Consider the following 13,657-nt stretch of genomic DNA (forward strand, 5'->3'; position numbering starts at 1 on the left):
ACAATTTCCCATCAGACTCTGCTCAGGAAACTTAGGGAAACTGGCCTCCAAGGGTGTGCCTTACAATGGATGTCGAGCTTTCTGTCTTATAGAACTCAGACTATCAACCTGGGTCCTTTCGACTCAAAGACTACAAGACTAGGAATTTAGGATTGGTTCCAATATCTTATGCTAACGATACTTACCTCCTACTTTCCTTTAATAATACCTATCCCAATGTCCAGTCTATCTTCTCAGAGGGTATGCTGGCCATCGCTGGCTAGATGAGGGATACATCCTCTGGCTTAATGCAGGGAAATCTGAGATCATGTTGTTTGGCGCTACATCACGGAAGTGGTCCCCTAGGTGGTGGCCAGAGGAATTGGGCATCTCGCCAACTCCTAAACTGGTGGTAAAAAATCTGGGTGTCCATCTGGATCAGTAATTAATAATGAAGGAGCACGTCACAAACACTGCTGGTGAATGCTTCCATGTGCTAGGCCTTCCCCGTAGGGTATTTCCCTTTCTGCCTTTAACCACATGAAAAACTCTGATCCAGGCACTGGTGTTAAGCCGCCTGGACTATTGCAATGCTCTGCTGATTTCAGTGAATGGTGGCTCCTTAAACAGAGAACACTGCAGCTCGCTTGGTCTCCAATGCTCCCCCTTGAACAGCTTCCCTCCCTCTTTTGCACCAGCTGCATTGGCTTCCAGTACGGACACGGATCACCTTTAAGATCAGCTGCATTATACACAAATCTCTGATTGGTAAAGGTCCCAGTTATCGAGCAGATAAACTTACCATATATCTGCCACTTAGGTCATTTTGGTCAGGGTCCAAATCTCTACTTCTTATTCCTAGCAATAAAAATTCTTGCTTAAGTGGTAGAGCTTTCTCCCGCCTACCCCCCGCTTTTGGAACAAACTATCATTTAGCGACAATGCCCAGATCATTTACAGTTCAGAAGGCTCCTTAAAACCTCATTGTTCTAATCTGTCCCTCTTCTGTGGCTGGCTGTAGCAATCCTATAGCACGGAGATACCTCTTGGGTGGTGATTCAGGTGCTTTACAAATAAATAAATTAAATCAAATCCAAGAGGAAGCAGTGTTTTCCCCTTCTTACCTCAGATATCAGGATTACACATTCCACAGCCTTTTCTGGTCATCTTCAACAACAACCAGCTTTCTGATTCTGAGCTGATGGGAGGCCCAGTTTATGGGAGTAACACAGTAGTGACTTTTGTATTCTCTGATCCTATACATTCATAGTTTTCTTTTGGTTCACTCCCAGGCTATTAAGCCTTCCTTTGCTTTGTGGTTAAAGCTCTGATTCCGGCGCGTTCAGCGGGCGCGCCGGAATTGCGCCGGAGTCAAGCCTGAGTCCTGCCCGTCTGCTCCCGTCCGCGACCGGACGCGGCCAAGGGCCACCCCTCCTGTACTCAGCTCTCTGGAGATATCAGGTAACATTACCTATTCGAGCGCCCAACTACGCCATCTCTGCCCCATTACACCAATAGGGTGCAAACACTCTCTCAATCCTGAACAGCTTCCTCTCACATGCGCCGCATGTCTGTTTTCACCCCCTCTTGTTAATACCTCACAGAATGATACCACCGTTAAAATGTTTCTGCTGAACTGTCGTTCACTGCGTAAACATACTACTCAAATTCATGATTTGATCATGGATCATCAGCCTGAAGTATTCTTTTTAACGGAAACATGGTTAGACGAAACCTCCTCGCCTGAAACACTTGATGCTATCCCGACGGGATATTGTTTACTTAGATTAGATCGTGAGAAACAAAGAGGAGGTGGAATTGCGATCATTTATAGAGAGGAACTTACTTGTACCCTTGAACCTGTAAATATTACAAAATGTGAGGCTGGTGTTTTTTCTATCCTGATTTCCCCGAAATTCACCATAAATGGCTACTTGCTCTATAGACCACCAGGTCCTGCTGCAACTTTTTGCGACAGTTTATTGGATGCAATTATCCAACCAGCAGTTAGATATAACCACTTTCTCCTGATGGGGGGCTTAAATATCCACTTTGACAACACAGAGTGCATAGAAGCACAAACTCTTCTAGGGGCACTCAAATCCCTGATGCTAGAACTGCAATTTACTACGCCCACACATCAATCAGGCCACTTACTTGACCCGCTATTTGCTAACTGGAATTCCATTCTGACTGCCCCTCCCTTCACAATTCCTTGGTCAGACCATAAACTTATTGTCTTCGAAATCTCTCACGTCCCTAACACTACGAAATTCCATAAATCCCTGTCCCACAGGCGCAGGAATTGGAAGAGATTTACGCAAGAAGCTTACAGGCAGGCCCTATTGGAAAATCCCCCTCCCTTGAGCAATAATCTATCCAAAAGCTGGACGGCTTATGAAGAATGGATGGAAAAGGCATTGGATAAAATCGCACCGTGGACTACTAAAATCCCAGTAAGAAGTAATAAAACGGCTCCTTGGTTTACTGACGAATTAAAAAGGGCTAAAGCCACATGCAAAAGATTGGAACGCCTCTGGAGGAGAGATTATAATACAGGGAGTAAACAACTTTACAAAACTGAACTAAGCAAATACTCTAAAATGATCAGAGCAGCAAAGAGTAAATGTTTTAACGACAGAATTCTGAATGCAAACAATCCTGCCAAAGAACTCTTTGCCATATATAAAGAAATTACGGTCCCCAACAGATTATTGGCTCAGGATACGCTGTCCAATGAACTATGCAACTCCATAGCAGATCACTTTATAAACAAAGTGGACACAATACACGCCTCATTTACTAAAATACCGGCGATTTCTATGCAGGCGAAGATGACAGACAGTTGCCCGGACAGAACTATGTGCTTAAACAGTTTTGTGATGCCAGACCGTCAGTCTATGCTTCACATTGTTAAAAGTGTGAAATCAGGCTCACCTAACGATGCTGTCCCACCTAAATGCTTTACTGACATCACAGATGTTTTATTAAATCACATAAGTCATCTAATCTCCCTTTCTTTCCTTGAAAAGCAGGTACCTGAACCTTGGAAAAGAGCTCAGGTAATTCCATTAAAAAAGAAAGCTAACTTGCACGTGTCTCAACTTCAGAATCTCCGCCCAATCTCTCTGTTGCCCTTCTGTATGAAAGTGGCAGAAAAAATTGTAAATATACAGCTTATGGAACATCTGGAGCAAGGGCGATTTCTTCACCCTACTCAATCTGGCTTCAGAGCTCAATACTCTACTGAATCGGCAGTCCTTTACTCAACAGAACTGCTGAGGCAAATAGCTGATAAAGGCCAGACAGCAGCGCTAGTGTTACTTGACTTAAGCGCAGCTTTTGATACTGTGTCACACTCTACGCTGCTGTCACGTCTATCAGAGATTGGAGTTGAAGGAGATGCATATGTGTGGCTACAGTCATTTTTGGAAAATAGAAGTTTCCAAATTTATTGTCCGCCATTCAAGTCCACTCCCAGACAGCTGAAGCACGGGGTTCCACAGGGCTCAAGTTTGAGCCCTACCTTGTTCAACCTGTATATGGAACCCCTTGTACGTATAGTTGAGTCCTTCGGTGTTAATATTATAACTTACGCCGATGACACGCAACTAATGATTACACTCAGTCAAGATGGAGAAGAGACAGTTATCAACTTTTCAGCTTGTCTCTCAGCTGTAGCGAGTTGGATGAACAATAACTGTTTGCGTCTGAATGGAGACAAAACTGAGGTGTTGCTAATTGGTAAGGCTCCTTCAGCGTGGTCATCAGACTGGTGGCCAGCAGAACTTGGTCAGACCCCTGTTCCTACGGATTCAGCCAAGAATTTGGGAATGATACTAGATACCAAACTCTCGTATGCGAAGCATATCGAAAAGGTTACTGGTAAATGTTACGCAGTTCTCAAAATCCTGCGTAAGGTCCTGGACCTAGTACCGATGAGTACAAGGAAATCCCTTGTCCATGCCTTAGTCACCCCACATCTTGACTATGGCAACGCCCTACTTATAGGGCTGAGCCAAAAAGGTCTGAAACAACTACAAAGAGTCCAGAATATGGCTGCCCGCCTAGTTCTCAATCTCCCACGCAGAGCTTCAGGAAAGGATGCATTATCCAAATTGCACTGGCTTCCTATAAAGGAGCGTATACTTTTCAAGGCCATGTGCATTTCCCATCGAATTGCACAAGGGAAAGGACCCCCTTATCTGAACAAGCTCCTCAGCATCCACCGCCCAAAACGTCACTTAAGATCACTGGGCAGTATGCTGTTTTTAGTTCCTCGCATTTTTAAAGCCAAAATGGGGGGCCGTTCATTTTGTTATTTAGCGGCCTCCTATTGGAATAAACTACCCCTTGAATTGCGGATGGAACCCTCCGAGAGTAGATTCCGCTTGAAACTTAAGACGCATCTCTTCCCTAAAGACTAGCGGTCTGTGTCTGGTTAGAGATTCTACTGATCTGGCTGGTCTGATGGTTTAATGATGAGGTTCTATAGCGCGGGGACACACTGTTCAGTGTAACCAGGCGCTCAATAAATGATTTTATTATTATTATTATTATTATATCAAGAAGCAGTATTTCAAAATGGTGTAAGGAATCCACTGACTTGCTTTGCACCCTGTCTTCCTTAAATCCACTTCTAGCAGTGGTGGCTGCTCTAATCTTAAGCCTCTTTTTCAATTTAAAGAGAAGCCTGTTCCAGCTGGTCAACTCTGGATATAAGGAACCTAGATATAAGGAAACAGAGTAGCTGGAAAGAGGTCTGAATCTAAGGGTCTTTTCTATCAAGTTTGAGGTCATAATGTTAATGTGACTGCCCGGATATTCTGCCTACCTTTGGGCGAGGCAGTTATTTCCTACCTCACTTCCCAACTACCTGATTTTGTAGGGGTAGTATTTCTTCTCATAGCGGAAGATCAAGCAATCCTACTCCCCTTGTCCTACTAATTGTGAGTCAATCAAACAATCAATCAAATAATCAATCAATCAGTCAGGGGCTTATATCTGTGGCAACTCACCCGTGAGGGTTATAGGTGCTGGGCAGGGAGCTGCTGATCCCTCTTGTGGTAGGATCATTCAAAAAGCCAGGTCTTGACGTCCTTGTTGAACTGGGTCAGCAACACAGATTGCCAGAGGTGGAGGGGTAGGAGGTTCCAGGTCTTGGCAGTGAGGTAGGAGAAGGATCTTTCTCCAGTTCTGGTCTTGTGGATCCTGGGGACGGAGGCAAGGGTGGGCTTGGCTGACTGGAGTTGTCTGGAGGGCACATGGAATGCGAGGCGGCGGTTCAAGTATGCTGGTCCTTCATCATGGAGAGATGTGTAGGTATGGGTGAGGAGCTTGTAGGTGATTATCTTGTTGACTGGGAGTCAGCTGAGTTGTCAGAGGTGTTGAGTGTTGTGGCAGGGATGTTGAGGACCAGTCTGGCTGCATCGTTTTGGACGTTCTGCACTTTCTTCAGCTGTTTCTGGGTGACACGGGCGTGGAGTCCACAGATAAAGCTGCTAAATCAAAAGGATCATTAGCTTTCCAGCAGAGCTTTTGCATGACCTTACCTAAAACCTTGGGTCCAAATTCTAGGTTTAAGAGACAGCTTTGTGAAGACATCCTAGGAGGCTTCTGCCTGAGCAGAATTCGCTAGGCAACCCCCACAGTCTGGAGGCCAAGAATAAGAACTACTATAAATAATAATTGCAACATATGTAGAAAATAATCTAAGTTTGCCAATGATTTCGAATTTCGCTATTCAGAAAAGTGCCACTAAAATGTACTATGCACCTCAGTCCTACCTGTTGGTTGCTAACAATATTTAAAAGACATGTTGGTAGTTTTTTCAATGAAAGCTACTATATGAACTTTTCGGTGCTGTTACTATGGATGTTGTATGACAAAATATTGATCACAAAAATATCATGGAACAAAAATAATGTGGTAAAAACATGGATGACCAAAATATCAACTTTACATATTTAAAACATAAAGTACAGAAATATTGTAATCCAAAATATCAACAATATCATAATAAGAACATATATTATTTATTGATCAATCAAACACTGTTTTCCGTCTATTTGCCATAAATTGGTTTAAAATTAACCCCTTCGATGCGGGTGACAAAGCCAGCTCGTCATGGGCCTTACCTGCGCTGCGCGCATGACGAGCTGGCTTTGTCACGTAACGTGGGATTTTTGAAATTCCAGCGGGAAAACCCGCTAGCGCGCATGCGGTTAATATATTTAGAAAAGATATCTAAAATAAACAATAACAAGCATTAGTTTACTAACTTTTGCAAAACTATACACACATAATTTGATGCAGACATATTTCTTTAAAAATGTTGATATTAATTTGTAATAAATACTTTATCCACATAAAAGTCATTATTATATAAAAAAATTAATCATTGCAATTCATGCTGAAAATTAAAACACTTCATACAATTATAATTATGAATCATATACAAATACAGTAAAATATATTTTAAATAGAATGAACCATTATAAATATTTTAGATATAGAAGAAAACCTTTTTTATTACAAAAACATTAAGAATATATTAAAAAATAAAAATAAAAACAAAATACAGAAAATGAACTAAAACATTAAAAAATATATACTATTAAATTATATATAATTTAAATGGTTTTAAAAAGTACTGGGGGACCATGGCGAAGATGGCGGCAGATAGGATATGCTTTTGTGTACCTCCGGATCCGCCGCTCAACAGCTTTGACATAGCACCTGCCCTTGCTGTCTCACCGGGTGGTTTGACTCAGACTGTAATACCAAAACCCCAGCGGAGTGATGCTGGGTGTTTTTTTTTAGGGTGCATTACACCATCTTAATGTGAGCAGGGGACCTTTATCTAAAATAAAGAAACACACATGTGAGATGCAGGAACTGAGTCAGAGTGGGACTTTATTCGAACAATTTGAACAATGAATGTCAAAGGCACATTGTTAATCAAAAATAGCATTGTGTAATCTAGAAGATAACAAGTTTCAGAGACACCTTCCTAGATGAAAAAGTAAATCATGCAATTTTGTACGTTTACAAATCATGGAAATGCAGAGTAGAGAGAGGCAGTTTTGAGATATAATAAGCATTCTAGCCTCAGCCAAACCAAAGATGCTAGAGAAGGTGGCTGAGGAGGAACACACACATGCGTCTTGACCCATGTGATCAATTGTGCGAGGTAGTCCTCCTGAGGAAATATAAATTTTATGGTCAAGTTATGTTCCCTAGCGCGTACCCCACCGTCTCCATGTACGAGTTAAAGTGCATGTAATTTCCCTCCTGTACCAGCTATGAAGACGCAAATACATTTGCGTCCAACGTTAACATGTCCTCTTTCAGACCCACCATGAATGGGTCGAATGGCCCGTTCCTAAGTATGCTATGCCAACGTCTTTTTGTGACGTACTTCTACGTTTTTCAGCTCTGGCTGAGTAGGCCCCTGAATTTCTGTTACCGAGCCTCTTTTCTGGCTTCTGACTCGAAGGGCCTCTGCCCAGGCTGCCTCTGTACCCGTGAACTCTGACTTACTTTCAGCGCGGCCCCTCGTGCTCAGCTCAGCCTGCTGCCTGCCAAGATCGACTATAACCTTCGAGTTATCTGTTCCGCTCCCCGAAAATACATTCCTGCCTGCCAGTTTCAGTAAACATCCTTCCTCAGCTGCAGAGCCAAAGGGCCGGCCTGTCTCTATGCAACTAATTCAAGTAATTCATAGCCCTTGTTGCCATGCTTCCATGGAAGGCCCATACCCCCACGCTTCTCATACAGACACTCAGGTGCTTATACACGCACTCACAGCAAGTATAGAATAGCTTCTACCCTAGAGACCTTTCCGCCCAGATAGCTTAGTTCCTAAACATCAGATACCAGATATGATAGAAGCACAAGTTGATCTGACATGCCAGACTTCTGTCTCTTTCCGTCAGTGTAAATGTCAAGTCCCCTGCACCCTCCAGCTTCACGTCAATCACACGTCATGCAGCTGCGCGCGCATCCAAGCTTCCGATTTCTGCTGACATAGCCACATTCCTGTTAGTGCCACCCCTTTTGTGACACTTACCTGTGACGTTTCTAGCACACACCTCTAGTTCACGCCTCTTGATTACGCACTTGTACCACGTGTATACTGTTATCTTGTCTTCTCTCAGCTGTTACGCCTTCTATACTGTTTCCAATGGTGTAAAATAAGTATATAAGCTATGTACTGTTAATAAAATGTAGCGCTCTATCCCTTCTGACACCCCTGTGGTGGTCAGAACATGATATCCTGGCCATGACCATTCCTTTTTAAGGAATAAAACCCCTAAAAACTCTAACACCACGGACTCTGCCTCTTTCTTCCGATCTGAGTTATTATTGATTAAGTACTTACTTGCATAGAAATTAAGAGAGTAAATTAATTATTTACGTCATTTGGCGCCCGAATAGGGACCCCTCCCCCACCTCACGCGCCGGTTGGCGCATTGCAAGCTCTGTCCCCTGCCATCAGTTAGATGGACCATACGCGTACCGGCAGGATTTCCTGCATCTCCCTCTGACCCACGGAGGTGACGAAGACTGCGATCAGTGCCCAGACGAGGCGGTGAGGAGTGCGGAGGATCCCGACCAGAGCCTAGCCGAAAGAAACAAGGTCCGAGGTGTCAAGAGGCCCACCAGGTTTCCGAAGTTTTCCGAAGTTTTCCGAAGTTTCCCGAAGTTTTCCGAAGTTTCGAGCCGAGCCCAGTCGAGTTTTCCGAGGCCTTCTGTTTCCGTGCTTCCCGGTGAGTACCATTGCTGGGACGTATCTAGACGGGTTTGGGTACACAAGTCCGGTCTGCACTGTTTTTAGGCAGTGTATCTGTACTGTTTAGCAGTATATCTAGTATTCCGAATTTCTGAATTTCTGCACTGTTACACCAGTGTATCTGTACTGTTTAGCAGTACATCCGGTATAGGGGGTAATCATCTATGTCTCCAATGTTTTTTCATGTGATTAATGTCGTGGTATGAATGTGACCGTTTTATGTGTATTATTGTATTTTCTCGTATAACTAGTTATATTCAGAATTAAGTATCAAGGATCGCGCATTTAGTATCAAGTAGGCAAAATGCCGTTTTTCAACAAGTTAAAGCAGATAGGAACTAGGAAAGGGATGTTAGAGGAAGAGATTCCTATCCCCCCTAGGGACACTCCAGGTAACTTTATGTATAACAAGCATGGCATAGATGCCATATTGTATCTAGAATTATGGACCGATTATACAAAGCACCTAGACGAGAGACACAGATGGCCAGTTAATGGAACATGGGATGCCGAGTGCATCGTGAAGGTCGAGGAGGCATTACGTAAAAAGAAAGCCAGACAATCTCAGAAAGACGCCATAGAATTTTGGCGGAAGGAATCACATAAACGTGCTGAAAGAGCACTCCGTAGAGAAGACAGACTTAGAGAATCAGATAAAGCTCAAGAAAATGAATTAGTTACTGAAGGAATCCGAGTAAAAACAGAACAAATAGATCGCATCCGAAATAGCCAAGTAAACGGCATGTATCTTATGGCCGAGGGTACACCTGACGCCATTTCAGAAATACCGAAAAATCTGCCGCCACCACTGGTCCCAACTAAAGTAATGCATAAGACTACTAAAGATATATTCCTGAATTCCTACCTAGAAGATGTAGCTCCAGCTTACACCAATCTGCCTGTTCGTGCCCTGCCTACTGACAGGGACGGGGGTGGCACCCCGCCCCCAGATCATGCTTCGCCAGTACCACAACAGACCTCTCCTGTTCCGCCAGCCCCGCCACTTCCTGTACTCAAAACAGACCTACCGAAACCACGACCACCAGATACTACTAAAAGACAAATTCAAATACAGACTGCACACAGAGATGATACCCAAGCCTCCGTTTCAGGGGGTGCGACCGCGGGTCCTCGGACCCCGCCATTGACACACAGATTAAATGTCAGAGATATACAGAGTCCCCTCACGTTCAGGTCTCCTCACTTATCCCGCTTGGACGCATTCAAGGAAAACATTTCAGTTTGTAGATACGATCCAGTACCCGGTAAAGACGATCTAATGATATTGGCATCACTACGGTTAAGATCTGCTACTGATATCTTGCTAAGCTATGTAGGAATGAAGGACCGTCTAGACAGGATATACAAGTTTGTACAGACAGGGAAAGACCCTGACAGTATCAAGAATGCCATGGAAAACCAGAAAGTTGACATACAAGCACAGATATTACGATTTTTCATAAACTGTCTAATAAGAGAACGAGATAGGCCTGGAACAGATCAGAGTGAATTAGATGCACTGAACAAGTGGGGTCAAAATATAGCCAATGGAAAACATGACAAACAGAATTGCATAGCCACTATGTACAGAAAAATAAGAAAAACAGTAATAGAGGTACACCAAAAGGAGAAAGACAAAGCTTCCTCTGAGGAGGAAGAAGAATCTGAAGAACCAGAAAAAACTGCAGGCACCATAGCATATGTAGGTAAGGGAACTTACCTTAGGAAGGGTATCCGTCCAGAGAGCAAGAGAGTTTTCTTCTCTGCCTTGACAAATCCGAATTCTGCTGAGCATCAGTTCCAGGAAACCGATAAAAGGCTTCGAGATCGAGTTGGGTACCATGTACTCAATTCTATGGATGAACAAGAACTAGCCCGATCAGCTGTATCATGGGCCGAAAATGCAGACATATATAACGATGACACGGTGGCGCAGACATTTCTGAACCTCTCCCCCGACGAACAGAAATTAGCAGGTGTATACATGATTCAGCACCTTCTCATCAAATACAGAAAACATTATTCTGATCCAGGTCCCTTACACGAAACACTAGAAGCACTACTCCTGGATAGATGGAGAGGCTTAAGCACCAAATTAATTCAAATAATTCTAGAACAACGACACAGATATAATACCTTTGTAAGCTCTGAATATGTTAGCGCCCCGCCCCCAGAAAGGAAAATGTATCACATGCAACGCCTGAGTGGCGTTGAAAGTCAGAACCCCTTACGAGAAGTGCACCCTGTTATGGGTGAGGATCGTGTCTTGAAACGCGTGTATGTACACACGCCTCTGACTAAATTAGAACTGTTAGAAATGAAGAAACTAGTCCCGTGCCATGATAAAGACCCTGCAGGCTTTCACAGAGAACTTAAAGACATGTTACTGATGGGGGATTACACATATGATGACATTATGAAAATGTTAAAAGTACTATTACCCACGGGTATCTTCGAGAAATTAAAAGAAAAGGAATGGGAGGTGGGGGACACAAAGATTGCATGGGCAGAAATAGAGGAGGAAGAAAGAAAACGGGTCCCGGGGGTAGGCCTTGGGGACAAAACTAAAGCATTACCAGGTTTGATAGTACAGGTTCTGCCCAGATTATTGACAACTAGAAAGGAAGATTGGGACGCCATCTCGTCCTGTAAACAGAAACATGATGAAGATACTAGTGACTTCTATTCAAGATTCGAGAAATGTTTTATTATTAATAGTGGCCTCAAACCAAGTAGCGAGTCATACCCGCATCTTTTTGTATCAAAGTTAGTGGAGAATTCCCTACCGTTAGTTAAAAACCGTGTATACAAGGTCGAGAGTACATGGCAAGCAAACACGCCATCACAGATGTTACAGATGTTACAATACCATCAGAATAGAATTAGAGAAGAACAAGATCAGGAACAGAAACGTATGAAAGACACGAAGATGAAAATGTTAGTAGCACAGACGGTCCCAGCCGACAGTCACAGAAAGGGTACGACCCAGACAAGTCACAACGCAGCTCCCGTTAAAGGGACATGCAATTATTGCAAGCAGCCAGGTCACTACGTACATGAATGCCCAGTCCTGAAACATAACATAGCGACAGGTAAAACTAAAGAAAGACCGCATCCGCCTAGACAAGACCATAACCAGCATCAGTCTTCACAGTCTACACAGAATACACAGCCTATGCATGCTTCTTCGACTCCAGCACAGACAGTAGCGATACCACAGCCACAGCCCATTGCCGCGTCACAGCAAGTTTCACAACAGATGTATCAGTATGCCCAGTCCGCTTATCCCGAATATTCCCGATATACATGAAACAGCCTAGAGAGGGAAGGTGGCTTGCCTCTTATTGAGATTCCTGTAGATCAAGAAGGTCCTTATGTACACAGTCAAGTATTGGGAAAAGACAGAAAGTTTTTAATTGACACAGGGGCAAGTCGCACTACGATCAGCCATGATGAAGTCCCAGGGGCACCCCTCTCAGGCTCACAGAATGTTTCCCTTGGTTTCTCAGGACAGCCTATTGTAAATGAGGTATCAGAACCAGTTCCCCTGGCTGTGGGTCCATTATCGCGTGTTACAGACTTGTTACTTACAAAATCATGTCCAGAAAATCTGTTAGGAATTAAAACGTTGAAGGCTCTAGGAGCTATACTATGCTGTTCCCCGGAGGGAGTTAGACTCTTTCTGCGGGATTTCAAGGGTCATTATGTTTTGCGAGAATTCGATGTCAGATTGAAAAGTGTACCAGATTACTTGTGGGCAAAAGGCCCAACTGATGTAGGTTGCATGCATATCACTCCGTACCGCGTTACACTCAAAGCAGGAGTTGTATTACCCAGAATCAGACAATACAAGTTACCACCCGATGCTGTAGTGGCTTTACTGAAAATAATTGAGGAGCTCATTGCCCAAGGAGTGGTCGTCGAGACCGACTCCAATGTCTGTAATTCACCCATCATTCCGATTCTTAAACGTACTGATCCCAATGCACCGCCAGTATATCGGCTGGTGATTGATCTTCGAGAATTAAATGAATGCATTGTACCACAGTATCCTGTGGTCCCTGATATCTCATCCCTATTGACTGCCATTGATTCAGAAGCAACGTTCTTTACTGTAATTGACCTCAAGAACGCCTTCTTCAGCGTGCCTATTGATCCAGAGAGCCAATATCTCTTCGGATTCAGTTTAAATGGACGCAGCTTCAAATTTTCACGCGCACCTCAAGGATTCACAGAAAGCCCCAGCATTTATAGTCAAGCACTGAAAAGACAACTAGATTGTATTCAAATGCCAGTTAACACTGCTTTACTGCAATACGTCGATGATCTACTGATCACCGCACGAAGTGAGCCCGAATGTGAAAAAGCATCACTGACAGTTTTACATTTCCTAGCCGACAAGGGGCACAAGGTGTCCCCTTCGAAGCTACAATTCTGTGTTCAGCAAGTTGTGTACTTGGGTCACTTGCTGTCCAAAGTGGGGAGACAGCTCACTCCCGATCGCATTCAGTTAATTGTAAATATGCCGCAACCCCAGACACAAAAGGAAGTGCGGGCCTTCATAGGCCTCACCTCATACTGCAGACAATGGATTCCTCAATATGCATTCCTAGCTAAACCACTCATCCAGTTAACGACACAAGAGGCAGCAACTTCGACTGCCCTCCCTTGGACTCAGGAACACACACAAGCTTTTGAAGAATTAAAGAAAGCATTATGCCAAGCACCAGTTTTAGCGACACCATGTTACAGCAAACCGTTTACACTTTTTGTTACAGAACGTGACGGTACAGCGTTGTCTGTTCTCACCCAAGATCAAGCAGGTTCGCATAAGCCTTGCGCTTATTTCTCAAGTACATTGGATTCAGTAGCCCAGGCACTCCC

This window comes from Lissotriton vulgaris, chromosome 3_1 (genome assembly GCF_964263255.1).
Source record: "Lissotriton vulgaris chromosome 3_1, aLisVul1.2, whole genome shotgun sequence".
Lineage (NCBI taxonomy): Eukaryota > Metazoa > Chordata > Amphibia > Caudata > Salamandridae > Lissotriton > Lissotriton vulgaris.